This window comes from Periplaneta americana, chromosome 5 (genome assembly GCF_040183065.1).
Source record: "Periplaneta americana isolate PAMFEO1 chromosome 5, P.americana_PAMFEO1_priV1, whole genome shotgun sequence".
Classification (NCBI taxonomy): Eukaryota; Metazoa; Arthropoda; class Insecta; order Blattodea; family Blattidae; genus Periplaneta; species Periplaneta americana.
Genome location: NC_091121.1, coordinates 105,220,792 through 105,238,957, shown reverse-complemented (window position 1 = coordinate 105,238,957; position 18,166 = coordinate 105,220,792). Strand labels below are relative to the sequence as shown.

General features: G+C 35.1%; 1 protein-coding gene across 2 annotated transcripts in view; it reads left to right on the top strand.

Annotated features, from left to right (window-relative positions):
* Positions 1-10,077, top strand: part of LOC138700058 (proton-coupled folate transporter-like) — a 75,936-nt gene extending 65,859 nt beyond the window's left edge. Inside the window, exon 6 of one of the 2 annotated variants that reach the window (XR_011332166.1) lies at positions 1,541-10,077. The gene's annotated coding sequence lies outside the window, so the exon portion shown is untranslated. Of the gene's footprint in view, positions 1-1,537 lie in introns of both variants that reach the window. The other variant, XR_011332167.1, reaches the window with a different exon arrangement.
* The last annotated feature ends 8,089 nt before the right edge of the window (positions 10,078-18,166 follow it).

The window sequence follows — 18,166 nt, the reverse complement described above, 5'->3', positions numbered from 1 at the left end:
ATGTTGCAAAGCCTAATGCCTCTGTTTCATTTGAGCAAAGTAATTAAGCTCGTCTTTTATTTCTGAAGCTTTTATAAAAGTTGAATATCTTAATATTAAAAGTACAGTTCTCACATTCTTTCTTTAGTAATACTACACAATTATTTTTTAATTTTAAACTCAAGGGAGTAATGGTGGCAATTGCCTCTCTGTCCATTGTCCCCCTGTCACTCCTACATGACGTCTCTGAACACAAGACAGTGATAGTAATGTTTCACTGTCACAAAGTGATATAAACCTTATCAATAAGATGAAACACATATAATTTTCGTTAACTTGTTACTTTTGCTGTGCGAGTACACTTATTTTTAATTCCTTTTTTTATGAGTGCACTACAATGTTATATCGTTTGGAGTTCATTTGAACATAATAAAGGTAAACAGTATAGAAATGACAATCATTATTGTTACCACAACTGACCACCATACCCCATTAACTCCTGACTTAGTAGCCTCATGAGTGATGCCTTATTGGTGTCACTTATGAGGTTCAAACCTGTCCTCGGAGAGTTAACTAGACAACAACAACATTATTATTTTCAAAACATTAGGGAAACTGGAAAAGGTATTATGAATGTGCAGTCGAATCCAATAATTCACAGAATAGGAGTGGTAAGTACAATAAGGCTCAGAATGCAGTGCAAGCCTTCGGATTCCTCCTCTGTACAAGGTAAAAAAGGGTCTATGTTGTGCTGCTAATATTTTAGTGTCATGGTTTCAAACTCGGTTATCTCGAAACCACTTTAATATAACATAGACCCTTGTTCGTCCACATGCTTCATATCTCAATTTAAAACATCTTCCTATAAAATTCATTACAAGTTCTTCCTCGTACATAGGTAGAATCTAGAAAGAGTCTGAATTCCAATTGGCATGAATCTAGGATAGGAATTCTGTAAATAATGGAAATACATATATTTGCATTTGATTATCTTCATAATATTAATTGTGTTTTCTATATGCATAGTACATAGGTCAGTGTTTCATCTCATTGTACCAAACATAAAGACTCAAACATCTGCATCATTTACAGAGATTCTGTGGTATGTTCCCAATAAGAAATTATGAAGTAGTTCACTGTTAATTTTAGTATGGAAAATTAGTGAAACAGTGGCAGTGAAAATGGGATTAGACGAAGAAAACCTGCTCAAAGAGTCTTTGTTCACCATAAATTTCACTAGGACTCGTCATAATTTGAGGAAAAGTTTTTGACATGAAAAACTGATGTGCTAACTACTTGGCCAATTTACTTACAAATGACTTTTAAAGAACCCAGATGTTCGTTGCTGCCCTCACATAAACTTGCCATTGGTTCCTTTCCTGAGAAAGATTAATCCAGTCCCTAGCTTCATATCCCACCGCAAATATTTTCCTAAGCACCTTATTCTCAAACATCCTTAACCCCTGTTCCTCTCTCAAGGTGAGTCCAAGTCTCACACCTATACAAAACAACCAGTAATATAACTGTTTTATAAATTCTAACTTTCATTTTTTTAAAGCAGACTGGATAATAAAAAAGGCCAAAGCTACGATGGATGGACTGTGTTATGGACGACATTGAGAGGCTTGGAGTGAAGAACTGGTGGACTGTGACTAAAGATCGAGACCAATGGAGAAGAATTCTTAAGGAAGCCGAGGCCCGATTCGGGCTGTAGCGCTATGGATGATGATGGATAATAAAAGCTTCTCAGCCGAATAATAGCAAGGATTTCCCATATTTCTTCTGCATTTAATTTCCTCTCGAGTGTCATTTATGTTTGTTAGTGTTGCTTCAAGGTACTTGAATTTTTCCACCTTTTCAAAGGATGGCCAATAGTATGCCTAATTAATACGAATCAATTCTTTTAATAGAAATTATTGTAGGCCTATATGGCACTAATATCATACTCTGTAAAATACATAGACTTCAAACCCAGTCGTTTTAATCATAAAATATACAATCTAACATTATAGTTACTTCGTTGGAGATAGAACAGAAAATGTTTGAAGGAAGTGGTAATGTTGCGTATTTTAATTTTATAAGTTAACTTATTAAGTATGAAAAACTTAATTATGTAGGCCTAACACTTTTTTGGGTGTTTCATCATTGTTAATTCTTTTGATGGAGGAATGGAAATGGAACTCCAAAAGAGAAATGATTAAAGGAAAAAAAGCAATATCTTTACTAAATGGTGTCCTATGGGATAAGCACATTACCAAAAGAAGAAAACTATATATATATATATATATATATATATATATATATATATATATAATATGCAATTGTTAGAAAAATTATACAGTATGAGTCAGAAATTTGGAAGATTAAAAAAAGGGAGGAGAGGAAATTATTGCCGACAGAAATGGACTTTGGAGGAGAGCAAACAGGACATGAAGAGTAGAAAGAATCAGAAATTGAAGAACACAAACTATAGTGGAGGAAATTAGAACAAAACAACTTGTATGGTACGGACATGTAAAACGAATGGAGGACAGATAACTTCCTAAGAGAGTGATGAACTGGAAACCCATGGGAAGGAAAAGAAGAGGACGACCATTGAAAACATGGAAAAATGATATAGACGAAGAAATGAAGAGTAGAAATATTTCTGAAAATCTATAGGAAGACAGAGAAGCTTGGAGATTGAGTGTGTGGAAGATGTAGTAATGCATCAAAATACCGCAATCGAAAATTAATGTAGTTTGTGTCGTATGGAACTGTTACATTACAGTTTAACGAAAGACGAGAAAGTATGTGGGATACTTTATGTGATATCTTTCCAGAAGACTGTTACGTACTTGTTCAACATTCTGGAGCATGTAGGCTGGCTTAAGATGGTCAATGCTGGCAGTTAACTCGCCTCTAGGAATTTGAATGTTGAAATGCCTGTCAGTATACCTTACTATTTAATATGGAACATCACAGACCAGTTGTAATTGTTTTCTAGTCGCATCATGTCTCAAAATACATGATATGTTCTCATCAGGGCCATGTGAATTAATGTTATTTTGGAGCAGGGACGTATTTTGCGGACTACCGGGGCTACCGGCGGTAGCCCAAGGAAATTACAAAAGAAAAAGTTTATAATATAATATAATGTAATAATTTTGTATTATTAGTTTTACCATTGTAATTAAAATTAAAGTAATTGTTAGATTTATATGCGCTCTCTGCTCTCGAAAAGAAACAAGTTGTCAAGGCGGCATCGGTGGAGAAACCGCTTGCTACGTGAGGTAGCCTGTGACCGTTTCGCTCACGCTGTCCTTCGCACAACTGCCGTCCCCCCCGCTCCCTCCTGTTTCCATCGTGCAGTGTAGGCGGGCGAGTTGCCGCTCTCATGATCGGTTTCTTCGCAGGCGCGAAGCAGCAGTACGCTTAGTACGCTAGCAATTGAATGTGATTGTGTTCTTGCAGTGCATTTTTTTAAATCTGTGATTTGTTCGAGTGTCTAAGAGTTATATTAATTGTGAATTATTAAGTTTTTAATTTCCCAATTAAGTGATATTGTGAAAAATATGGCAGAACAAGTTTCTGGAGAGGTTTGTGTTGAAAATGACTGTGTAATAGAAGGTTTATTAAAAGTGCCTTTTAACCGTCGTACATAACAACGAGAAAGTTGAAATTGTGAAAATGGAAAGACCAACTCCAGAGTTAAATTTGTCCATGGACGTAAAAGAAAAACAGCGAGAGTACACACGCCATTTCACTCCAACATCATATGGTAAGTGGAATTGGTTGTGTGGTACTTCTAAACTGTCTAAACTATTTTGCTGGCCATGTTTGTTATTTAGCCGCGAAACTAATGTGTGGTCAAAAGAGGGGTTTTCTAATATGAACTCCCTTCGAACGGCAGTCCTAGAATACGACAAATCAAAAGCTCATATTTGTAGTAGCATGAACTTTGCAAACTTTGGGAAGACAAGAATTGATTTACAGCTAGATAAGCGAAAAGCTCTACACATCAACCAACACAATGCTCTTGTGAAAAAAAAATCGGGAGATTTTACTGCATCTTATTAACGCAATCTGCTTTCTAGGAAAACAAGAATTGGCTTTTCAGGGTCATAACGAGAGTGTGGAATCAGACAATATAGGAAATTATATTGAATATTTAAGTTCCTTAAGTGAATTTGACCATTTACTGGCCAATCATCTTGAGAGTTCAACAGTATTTCGTGGTACTTCTCCCGCAATTCAGAATTACTTAATATTTGCTATAAGTGGGGTTATGATAAAGAACATAAAACCTTTTGTGGCCATTGTAGTTGATGAAACAAGTGACTGCTCTAATCAGAGTCAATTGTCCGCTGTTTTAAGATACGTCGACAGTACTGCCAATGTTCAAGAACGGTTTATAGGATTCACAAATGTCAGTTCGGACAAAACTGCTGCTGCTTTGTTTCAGCATGTGGACGGTGTTATAGCAGAATACAATGTCGGCAATAAGTTAATTGCACAGACATACGATGGTGCTTCAGTTATGGCGGGAAATATTAATGGCTTAAAAACAAAAGTTCAAGAAAAGTATCCTCAAGCACTATTTGTCCATTGTTACAGCCATGTTCTCAATTTAGTTTTACAACAAACTACTTCATCCATTCCAGAATGCTGCATTTTTTTCAAAACACTGTCGGGTTTAGCTGCATTTTTCTCATCATCTCCTAAAAGATCAGAAAACTCAAGGAATTTATGAACAAGAAACTCCCAAAAGTAGCACCAACTAGATTGAATTTTACATCTCGGCTTGTAAATACAGTAAAGGAATACAGAGAAAAACGGACTGCTTTCTTTAAAAATATCATTTGTAATGACTCTGAAGAAAACTGGGATGATGCTGTAAATGTGCAGGCTCAAGGATATTTTAATTTTTTCACAGTTTCAGAATATATTTCTTCTTGAAGTCTATGCTAGAGTGTTCGCACATACAGATGTGCTCTACAATATTCTTCAGACAAAAAGTCTAGACATAGCATACTACTTGCAAGAGGTATCAAAGTTAAAAAAAAATACTATATCCGAGTTCAGACGTAGTGGGTTTCCGTCCATATGGAGTAATATGGAAAATGAAAATTCTTCAGCCAATACAATGGAACCACCATTAAAGCGAAGAAAAGGAGATGATGAATTGAAATACAGGCAGCTGTACTACAGCATACTAGATTGTATGCACATGGAAATTACTGACAGATTTTCTGATTATGGAAAGCTTCAGTTCACACATCTTCTAGAATCTCAAAAATTTTCTGCTTATAGAGAAAACTTCCCGAATGAGGCACTAAACAAATTATTTCAGTCCTATAACAGTCACTTTGATCAAGTACGTTTGAAAAATGAATTAAGTGTAATATATTCAGCAGAAGTCTTTGATTTTTCGAACAAACCTATTCATGAAATATTATCTGCCATATATGAAATCCAGCTGAACCAAGTTATTCCTGAAGTCCTTAAATTGGCAACATTAATTGTGACAATACCAGCTACGTCAGCATCGGTAGAAAGAACATTTTCTGCGTTGAAGAGAATAAAATCCTGCTGTAGATCAACTCATACACAAGAACGTTTATCCGGCTTGGCACTAATATCCATTGAAAAGTCATTTCTACAGAAACTTTGCAAGTGGCCCAACTGTAATTTCAAGGACGAAGTCATCAACGTATTTTCGTCCCAATCAAGACGTCTGGAATTCACATAAATATGTAAGGAATTTTATTATAGGAATTTTAAAATATATTTTGTGGTAGCCCAAACCCTTTAACCAGTATACGCCACTGTTTTGGAGAAATGATGATCTTCTTGTACTGGTTTCAATTTGCGAGTTATGTTTCTTAAGCAAGTGAGGAATTTAGTTAACTCTTGGTCAGAGATTGTACTAAATTCCTAGAAGAAGTCGGTAGATAACTTAATAGGTGTACAGTACCTAATTGTAATTCTAATCTCACTCCACTAATACTAATTCAGAAAAGAATATATAAAATATGCCTTAGTAAACCAATAGATTACTCATCCGAGCTTTTGTTGACTGATTTTAATGTTCTGAAAATAAAAAATTAAACAAATTTATTATATTGCCTTATTAAACTTCATACATAAAAGTCGCAATAAATTCAAATTGTATTATCATAAATATGGAACTAAAAGATCCGATTTTATACGACTAGAGGAACCAAAGTGTTTCACAAGCACAGCTCTTAGCTCTTTGGTCCAAGGTTATATATATAGTAAAATAATTGAAAAGTACCCAAATTTGGAAACTTTTAGGATCAGAAATTTAAAAAATAGCGTTAGAAATTTAATTTTTAAAGAATATATATTGATTTGATATGTATGTGTATGTATGAGTTAAATTGTTAAAATTGAAATTGTATTTTTAAAGTTCATTTATTCCTATAGTTTTTTCTTCTTGACCCACTTTGTGTTAAATAATTGTTTGTTTATGTTAAGTATGTGTTTAGATAACTCCCTGAGCACGAGTTTTTATCCAGGGAAGAATTAAGACTGTATTTTTGTACATGTTATTTTACTAAGAATGAACAGCAGCAATAATATGGCTATAAAAAATAGTAGGCCTATTATGAAATAAAATACCTTTCATTACAATACAAAAATTAATTCTGCTGTAGGTCTATTGTGTTGTAGAATGAGAGTTACTCTTAGATCAAGCATAACCAATGGCAATTTGGATACCAATTTGTCTGTCATGTGTGCTTTTAGTGCAGCCTTTAGGCTACGATGCCAGCTTTCTATTTTTCCATTGGCCTGGAGGCAATATGCAGTTCTTTATTGTTTATATGTGTTGTTGGATGCCTAATTGTGTTGCTAGACTCTAGAAGTCCCGAGATTCAAACTGTCTACCTCTGTCTGTAGTGATGTATTTTGGAACACTATACTTAGCAATCTAAGTCTGAATAGGGCTTTGGCAACTGATTCTGCTGATTATGTTCTTTATGGAGTGATCTCAGTCCATCGGGAGAAACGATCAATGTTGTGATAAGGTAAGTGTACCCACAGGAAGGTGATAATGTTCCGACAATGTCAAGGTTGATATGCATAAAATGTGCATTGATATTTGGGTACGGTATATACCAATTATACTCGAAGTATGTTGCCACACTTTATTCCTTGGACAAGGAATACAGGTTTTGGTTCAGAGGGCCAAATCCTCTTAGATTAGTTGAATGCTTTGTTTTTCCTTCAATTAATGGATGCTTTAATACCTGGATGAGTTAAATTGTGTATGGGTGTGAAAAATTCTTTCTGAAATGTAAGGTCTCATGTGCCTGAAGAAGCATCGGATACTAATTCCAAATCATTAGGAAGGTATATATTCTTGAGCTAAAGAGATGATGTAGTTGACTCTCATAGATGATAGTTTGGAATCCTTAGTTTAATTATTTCAAAGCAATTTTTTTAACTTCTTTTTTAAATTGAAAACAATTTCGTAATTTTTGCTACGTATATAATAAGGTACTCATATTCATTAAGACATTTTTGCAATCATTTAAGTATTAATATTACAGTCACTGTTATAAAAAGTAATTATTACTGATGATGGGGAAGCAATAACCCTGAAACATGAAAAAAATAAATAAATAAAAATCAAAATTGTGTTAATACAACTGTTTTAATTACACTAGCCTGCGAATTTCAACTTTGTGTTTGTTGCCTAAACTAAGTAATGTGATTTTATATAATGTCGATGTGCTGAATCCGAATTTTCAGTCCGTTTGCTTTTATCACGTCAGGTTTGTTTGCAAAATCACTCAAATGTATTTTATAATTAAGTGAATTTCATCACAAACTTTTTGATTTCACTGTTTTATTTCAAATTCAAAAACAATATTTAAAAGAGACAACTTGCTGAAATTATGTGTATGGTTCATACATGTCACTAGAGTGTTTCTGTTTTGTTTTGTCTTGTTTACTTCATTATTGGATGTATAAATTAGCACGATGTATCACACAAAAAATTACACCACTTGCTTCTTAGTTGAGAAAGTCCTCCTGCTCCTCTTTCTTTTATGTTTCTCTTCAGGTATTTCACGCTTTAACATCCAACAATAATCACCAAGCATGCTGATACTCCCCCATCCCTGGTACCTTCTTTCGAACTCCTGCAGATCCTTGTGAAATCGTTAATCTTACTCTTAGCTGAGAAATCTTAAGATTTTCGGCGAAATAATCTAGCTGAGAAAACAGAAAATTTTGATACTCATGTTACAACCAAATTCCTTGTATGCTTCAAGCATGTTAGCCACATTGTTTCGGTAATTAGGATCCTTGTTGCCAAGAAATTTTAAAACAACTTCACAAAACAACATCCATGCTGATTTCTCCTTTTCATCCATACTGTTTTTAAATGCTGGACCAGATATGTTTTCTTATGTCAGGACCATTAAATATATATCTTCTTTCAATTTGCTTCAGATAGTAGTGGAAGTTTTTCACATATGTACTTAAAACAGCCTCCTTCCTTATTTAAAGCTTTTACAAGCTGTTTCATTAAGCCAAGCTTGATATGGAGAGATGGCAGCACAACTTTAGAAGAACTCGCATGGCTTTGGCGCACAACATTCTTACAACCGACTTCCAAATTTTGTCGAGGTGGCCAGTCTTTCATAGTCCAGTGATCAACTCGTGCCCTACTATCCCACAGGCAAAGAATGCATGGAAATTTGGTAAAACCAGATTGTTGACCCAGCAACATAGTAAGAACTTTTAAATCATCACAAACTTGCCAGTTGTGTTCCTATAGTCTAGTCGCAATAACAGCAGTTGCAAATTTGTGTATGATTTTTTGAGGATCACTGAGTAGGCAACGGGCACTGACCCAAAAATGTTTCCGTTATGAAACTTCGCTTGGAAGCATTAATGAACAGTCTCCATTCACTTAGGTCATAGTTTGGAAGTCCAAGTTTTAGCATAAATTCTTTCACATTACTGCAATATACAAGATTATCATCTTCTGAGAAAAAGTATTTAAAACCTATTTCACGTTGTCAGTACCAATAGAATGATGTTTGTTTAAGATTTTTCTGCTCGCACAGGGATTGGTACATTAGACACAGGTAAAATGGCTGACCGAACAACTGAATACACGATTTGATTTTTATGTTTAGAATCGTACCCCTTCACATCACACGAACAGAAGTAGCAGTCATTACTATGGTTCGACTGTTCTCTCCAAACCATAGGTACTCCAAAAGATAGCGACGGTCTTCTCCAATTGATCAAATGACGGAAGTTCTTCAGTGCCTACTCTACATACTTTGTGTGGTGCCCAAGCTTTACTTTGGTCTCCAAGTTTGATTCCAAAATAGGCATGGTATGACTTTTTCACAAAATCTGTAATATTACACCTCTGCTTAGGCAATGTTTATATCCTACATAAGTTATATAACAAAAGTGGTCTGGATTATTTAGACATCCTCGATGCAACATGGTAAATACTTTCTTACTGAACTAAAAACTTTCAACATTCTACTCCACAATAAAGCTTCAAACTGATTTCGTTTCGTTTCCAGATGAAACGCAGACTAATAAAATGTGAGAGAAACTAGACGAGTTGAGTTCAGTCTCTCACCAAGGAGTGGCTGACATTTCTGTCTTTCACAAATAAAAATAATGACAAGGCTGCACGTTATTTCGCCCTAACTTCCTTATTGCTTGCACCCCCTATCTGCTAAGAAACATCCAGTGTCCTTGGTTTTCAATATAAACACCTTAAAATATGTTGAATACGTTTAGTTTTCATATCCTAACATACTAAACCTACATACTTATGTTAAAGTATTACAGTTTAAATAATTACGCTATAAATTGTCGTAATATATTATAAGAAAATTAAAATAACAAAAAAAATGGTACGTGATAGGAACTTTTTGGCTTTGAATTTGATTTCAGCATGCTAAAAATGCCCTAAAAACATTAAAACTTTGGAGGCAGGAATTTCATCGCAGTCTAGTGTTATTTATTGTATTTTAATTATATTTTTAAAAGTTAGTAATTTATCTACTGCAACCAACAATTGAATCGACTTTTGCAAAAAGGACACATGTTACAAATTTAATGTTTTGAGATATTCAAGAAAAACATAATAGCTGGTAGGAAACTTAAAATTGGAACTTGATATTCTTGTTACATGAAGTTAGCTACAAATGTGATTGATATATGTCATAATTTACTCATATTATTATTCCATTGGCCCAACATACAAAATAATATATTGTTACATATGTCCTTTTTGCGGTTAATAATGCTGTAAAATAAAGAATGAAAATTATCTTTTATTATAATGAATATATCTTAGAACAATATTGATTATTTTTATCATAGTTAATCGATATGTTGTCTTTTGAGGCTACTTTCAGTATTGTATAATATATTTTATAAAATTCATGAGTTTGTCATTAAATTTGACCAAATCCAATGTTTGGTACCAGTATATACACAAAATATAACACTCATTCACCACAGTCAGATGCACATCAATCCACACTTGTAGAAGGCCATGTGAAAATCTCATCGTAAAATGCATAACCAGGGACATAATTTTTCAGTTTTGCAATATCTTCAAGCTTCTTTTGATTAATTGGGATTTTTTCTGTAGGATATGCACACTTAGTCGGTAGTGATGGTGGTAGACCAAGTGATAGTGGGAATGTATGTTTCACCAATCTGTTAACAAATTCCCTTGCAAGAACACGACCTGGATTTCCATCTTCATATTGGAAGTGCCTGAATTTGGAAACTTGGAATGCTACTCTGTCTTCCCTTGGATAGGTAGCTGACTCCTTTTAAATACTTGGTTTTTTTTGTAATTTGTAGACCACCATATCTTGAATGACAGTATATCAGTTGAAATAACCAATTTAACAGAAAATTTCTTCTTAGCACTTGAGCGAATGATCATTTCTGCATACTGTTCTGGTGTATAAATTCTGTCTGCCCTCCTCAGAAGCCTCTTAATTGTCCCAAAATCCCGATTGTAGGGCGTAGGGCAGAAAGGAGTGTCCTCTGAAAGAAAGTATGTGGCTAATCTTTTTCAGTTGACCAGTATCAACCAGAATCAACAGAAACCGCACTAGTGTGTTGTTGCGGTTCTGACCCGCACATGCATCGCTGAAGATAACATTTTTCACATCATGAGGTAACTCATTGTTTTTTTTTTTTTTGCATTCATAAAATGTTTTTTTTCTGAACATTAGCTCATGCGATAAGTATAACATTGTAAACTAATTTCATAATAATGGTCCATGGGCGTGAATTTGAACTGCCACTGGGGGAGACCCTGGTGTACCAGCATCATGCAGAAGTACTGCGTGAAGTCTGCAGCCAGGTAGTGCCACTCGAAACTTCTGTCCAGCAGCCAGATCTTGGGGTCCTCTTGTTTTAGATCGGATTCGCACTCGCTCTTGTGAATGTACACCAGACATACCTTTCCGATGCCTTGGCAAGCGTCCAGTTCGAAGATCTTGCACTTGACGCCGAAGTTGGGGCGCTGCCTGGGGTCGTCCTGCTCGCTGCAGATCTCGATGTCCAGCAGCATGGGGCATTCCGCATCGCCCATGCTCTTGACGCCGGCCAGCCGTCGTAACTCAGACATAGAGTTGATCTTCATGTTGCCGATGGGGAGCACCTCGCCTTGTGGATATTCTCGACCATGGCTTCATTAAAGATTGGACATCCTCTCTCCTTTCTTCGTGGAAGTTTTGTTCTTGTGAACTTTCTACCCGTGCTCAAGCAGGTACGCTACACATTAAATGAGAAAGATCTCTTCTAACGAAATAGAGTTAGGAAATGATCCCAGGATGGAGGCAGCATTCCCTCGCTGAACCGCTATTCCAATGCGTTGACGAAGGAAATTGATACATCTAGGATCGCCGGTACGGGACAGTAGGCGTGTACCAATTTGGGTGAGTAGATCTTTAGCGTCTCTACACCACGGACCAAAGGTCTCAACTGCAAAAGCGACGAAGATGTAATTTGATGTTAAATGTTCATATTTGCGTCGTTTAGCATGATAAGCGGATTCAGCAGCAGATCCAGCACAATTGACAGAAGATTTTAAATGGGATAGGGCTAATGTATCTACACATGTAAAATCCCAGATGAGTGATTTACCTTTGGACCAAGGAATTAATGTCAAGCCGTCAGGTCGTTTACCATCCAACCGGCTAATACCAGATGGTTCAAGAAGAGTTGGAATGTCACAGGAGGTTAAAGATCTACTAATGATGTTATTAATAGCAGAATGCCTAGGAAGGCGGCCTTTACTTCTGGCACAGCTTAAGGCATGATGTCCAAAGGAATCCACAGTCTCTCCGCATATACATTGGTGTACATGGCAAATTTTGCAGCCCAGATGCAATGCAGTAGCGATTTGGAAAGATTTACCGTCCATCAAGGTACCAACATAGGAGGAAGGCAGAGCATGGAGCCAAGATCCAGATTCCTTCTCTTGAAGAGCTTTAATACGAGCGATGTCCTTGTCAGATGTGAAAGAGGATATAAGAGAATCAAGTATTTGACCTGCAATAATCTCATCCCAGGCTTTTTGAATGGCTGGATTCTGGGGAGGAGCAAAGTTATTCGTTTTTTCGTACCACTTATTTAAGGCTTCAGGAACATAGCAAATGTCGACAGCATCACTGTAAATAGGGAAAATAAATTTGATGAAGTCAATAACGCCAAAGACTGAAGATAAAAAAGCTGGTATACAAATATCAGTAAGTGTACGAATACCGAGGCCTCCTAATTTAATTGGGAGAGAAGCCTGTACCCAACTGTTGTTGTCAAAAGAAGTATTTAAAATAGATTGTAAAGACTGCTTTAATAAATCATCTGCCTGCTGGAGAAAAGTAGGAAAAAGAAATAAGGGTGTAGTTCTTAAAAAATAAGTGAATTTAGGGATTAATAGGCAATTTTTGACAATGAAATAAGAGACTTGGGGGTGAAAATGTTCAAGACGACCAAACAGAGTTTTCAGGAGCTCCAATTTTTGAGTAGCTATTTCATCAACAGAATCTAAAAAGATGGGAGAACCCAGGACAGATAGATTGGACTTTGTGACAGTTTTAATGCCAGGAGCAATATTCTGGAAAGAAGATAAAATATTTGGGTTAATAGCAGAACAAAAATAAATTTCACATTTATTAGGATTAATCTCAAGACCAAGTTCGGACCCAAGGTGAATGATTTTCTGTAGATCACAAAGAACATCATGGGAATCTCCAGCTAAAGTCCCATCATCCAAATAAAAGAGATTTAAGTCACTAGTTAATTTTTGGATGAGGGAGTGGACTGTAAGACTGAAGAGCAAAGGCCCTAAAGGGTCTCCCTGCTGACAGCCTGTTTGTGATAAAATAATTTTGGAATTAAAAAATAGATTGGACGAATATCTATAAGACTGCCAAACAAAAGGGTAAAAGCTGGGGAATTTTTCTAAAAAAGAGTTTAACATGATATCACGTTCAATGCTGTTAAATGCGTTCTTAAAATCTATCTTCAATAGAATTTTATCTGAGTTATCATAAGTATGTAAGAAGGATCGTACAGAGTGTATAACAGATTCACAACCTTTAGGAGAACCAAATCCTAGTTGATGAGGTCGAAAAATATGACCACTTTCAATCTTAATAGCGTGACAAATAATTTTAGAAACAAGGCGCCTGAAAGTATTACCTATTGCGATTGGGCGTATGCCACCGCCAGGTTTATTAACTGCAAGCAAAGAGGCACCAAAGAAATTTGTACGTACATTATCATTTAATTTACCTTGAGACAAAAAATTGCAGAGATTAGTTATGGATGAAAGGAGCTTTTTACCAGAGTCACCAGCTGAAATGGACACTAAATCAACTAGATGCTGAGGTCGCAGACCATCAATACCAGAAGCAGATCCTTGAGGGAAACTTTTAATGGCGTGTAGGACATCAGATTCAGAAAAAGATGGGTGATTAGCAGTAATAACAGGAGCATCAGGAAAAGTAGATGGTCGAGAAGGAGACGGGTGTTGTGATAATAATTCTTCGTAAGTAAGTTGATTGTGTTCAGCTATCCCCATGTCGGATGATAATATACGAACAGTGTTGCGAATGTCTCCTTCAGCAATTTTCCTCTCTATACGTTGCGCCAGGGAGATATGTGGTGACTTCTTCTTAGTACGAATAGACTCGGTGAAAGAAGGATTTTGAAAATTGTTTATGTTTTCCTTAATCTTGGAGATTAGTGATTTATTAGTAGACTTTTCAGGAACACGAAGAGCAATGTAAGCGTAAAGCATTAAATTGACCCAATGGGCTTCGGAATTAAACGATATACAAAGGTCAATCAGATGTCGAAGTCGGTCCGCAGCCAATGGGCGAGCTCCCTTGGGGATTCTGCGTATGACAGCAACAGATTTCTTGCACTGTATGAGTATGGAGTGAAGCTCTTCGTGGGTGATATTTGAGGATGGAATTGCATCTTGAATGTCAGAATGCACACGTGAGTGATGAATGCGCAGACCACGAGTACCTCTAAAAAGTCTAGTATCACCTGATGGACAATGTGGGCACGGAATATATTCATCAGGTTCAGTGGTAGCACTAATATGTGTAGAAATATCAGAAGAACTTCCTGCTGCAGATGGGGTAATATCCAGCGAAGAATCTTCTGATGTATGACATCTCGAAACGTGGGTATTGATGCCTCGATGAGTAAAAGAGTTATCACATAAATTACAAGTCACAGAAGAAATGTTAGTAGATTCAGAAGGAGTACACAGAGGGATGTTGGTTGACATCACTGATAAATTAAAGTAAAATGCGTAAATAAACTAGACGAAGACGAAAACTGAATGAAATCAATTAATTAATAATTGTAAGCACTGTTGCTTTGGACTTTGGTTTCTTCGGAGGTTTTCCCCAGCCGTGGGACTGAAGCCGGATGGTCTATGGCGAATCCTTGGCATCAACCCCTTTGATTTGATTACCTGGTTGGGTTTTTCCGAGGTTTCCCCCAACGAAAAGGCAAATGCCGGGTAATATTTTGGCGAATCCTCGGACCTCATCTCATCTCACTACATCTCGCCAAAATGTAAAAAAATTGTACAAAATTGTAAAAATTGTAGAAAATTACTAAATTGTAAAACTATAAAAATTTGTAAAAATTGTAATTGTAATATTGTAAAATGTTGACATGTTCCACATCTTAAAGCTTCATTGCTCATGTAAGATCTATGGAATAAAATAAATGAATGAATGAAAATCAACAAGTCTGTAAAGTCACTAGAAAACACACTGAATTTCTTGAATATTCACATGAAAAACATTCCTAATACACACATGAAGAAACAAAATAAGTAAGTCTTCAGATAATCAAGAGTTAATCCAATTAAGGATATTAATCACATAATAATAAACTTTTGAAATGAAAGAGAAAACAAAGCACACATTATTAAATCATGGCCTCCTACATCCATTGTTTATATACTCTAGAAGAAAAGAACAAATTTCATTTGGTAGAGATAAAATTTTGCTGTGCGGGTTTTTAAGTCGTGTATGCAGAATCATCATCTTCATTTTTCCCCACTCTCTTGCATGACTTTATAAAAGTTTTTTGCTCAATGTTTATAAATGATGAGCTCTGCTGCTGCTCAATTGACATTTTCATTAAGATGTGGAGATCTCAGTTTGGCACCCAACATTTCACACTCACTACATGTAGTGTAGCCTTCCAAATCAGAGATTAAAATTTGCTTTGAAATACCGGAGAAATATGACAAAAATGAATATTACATTTTCACAAAAAGGACACATGTACAGAACAAGTTACCTTTTTGCAGATAAGATATTGAATGTACAGGAATAGTGAAATGAGGCTTGGAATAAAATGTTACTTTACAGCAATCGATGTGGCCATCCATTAAGTTACAGTTTCCATGAAAAAAACGATTTTGACAAAAATGCAACATATGCCCTTTTTTCAAAAGTCGATTCAATTATGTTTTTGCATGATTCATGGAAAAAGTTCCGATTTTTTTTAAATTATAAATTCTGGTCATACGTGGATAACTATTATATATAAATAAACGTATTTGCTATTATATTTATTTATATTATTATTTGTTTTTTTTTTTTCAAGCCCCTACAGTCTCGGCTGCGCGAAACGAGGAAACCGGGGCAAATTGAACGCTGCGCTTGCCGCCATATTGTTGGAGAGCAGACAAATAATAGCAGTGCGTAAATCACGTAATTTAACGCTGTGATGATCTAAAATTGACATATTATGGCCATTTTCGACGTTTAACGTAAAATTAGGACGAAATAAACATATTCAAAGTTTCATTGATATGTGTTAGAACATTAAAGAAAAGAAAATACGTATGCAGCAATTTATAGAAAACATACTGATACATCCATAAATAGGCCTACACAATACACATTATAGATTGTATAATTTTACGATAATCAGCAAATTGTTAGGTTTCAGAGAATCTAAAATTATATTAACATATTAACTCTTAGATCACAAGACATAAATATATGCACAAGTTCTTGTTATAATCAAATTCCTAAGTGAAATAAATATGCGATAATCAGTATAGACTTGTTAAGTTTTAGAGAATCAAAAATAAATTATATTACCGGTACTTTTAGACCACAGGACATAGATAATCTGGCAAAATATAATGTGCGAAGGTAGCCAAATTACATTGAATTCATTCTTCAATTAATAAAGGGAATGCTATCAATTATAAAAAGTATCGGTACCTAATACATTGCAAACAATAGGTAACGTGAAGAACTAAAAACTAAACAATCACTTTATGCAAGATAAAAAAACCACATACTTTTTATGTGTGGATTTTTTACATATTGTATTTTTATTTTAAATAAATAAAATAGATATATTATCATTGCTTGCGGAGTGATGGTACATAATTTTATACACATATGCAATATCAATAAGATGATATTCCTTGCTTTTGTTAATAAAATATATCCGGAAAAATGTAAAAGAGTTATTTATTGGTGAACTCTGAATCATAACTTCACAAAGGAGGCTTAGCTATTATAGCTATTTATTTATTTATTATCTGTATATTTATTTATCCATATATGGATCTTGAATGAAAGTTTATTATCTTGCAGATAAATTCATTTACATAATAAAAACAAAAAGTTATCTTTCCACTAATGTTTTAACATCTGATGTGTAAGTCTAAATAATTCACTCAGTGGGATTTCTCTACAGTCTGATATACCTGTACTAACAATTAAGTATTCTTTATTGTCGTAAACTACTGATTGATTTTTAATGATATTGATATTGTAACAACAGAGATAATATTATTCGTACCTTTTGCAAATAGCTTGGAAAATTAAACAGGGATGGTATTATCGCCGCGCTCTCATGGTTAACATTCGGCAGATCTTTGAGCGGCCTCATGCGTTCGGCAGGTCTTTGAAATTTAATTGTATTATTGTTTTCAATTTCTTGTGTCGCGCTCCAATCACTCGCCTCAATTTCAATAATGCAACCAATAAGCTGCTTCAATTATTATTAAATGACACTTACTTGTCTAATCCACGTAGACTAAACCCGAGGTTGCAATGTCTTGTGCTGAGGACGAACATTAAGGTATGTGATTAAAAATTATTATTAAAGAGTTATTATTAAGAGTTAAGAAAGCCAACGTACTCGTATATGAAATAATAATAATAATAATAATAATAATAATAATAATAATAATAATAATAATAATAATAATAATAATAATAATAATAATAGCCATTTAACAATATAACAAACTAGTGCTTATTCTTATCGAGAAAGTAGACGTGACAACGTGACGCTTAGAGTGAAACCTACAGAGCAACAATCGGTCGGCAAAATTATTTTTTTAAACCACACCGCACGTTATTGTATGATGCCGACATGTTAAGCATGAGTCCGCGGCGATAATATATCATCTTTCAAAATTATATTGCCATTACTTTCACACTATTCACTAAAAACACCCGAGACAAAACAAAGGACAAGTATGACAATCGTGTTTACCGCTCTATTTCTACCAGTAGCATGGCGGCGTAAACATGCGCAGACTGGTTTCAATTTTGGACAGCACACCAGCGCTCTGTGTGAGTCTAGTATACTATTATAACGT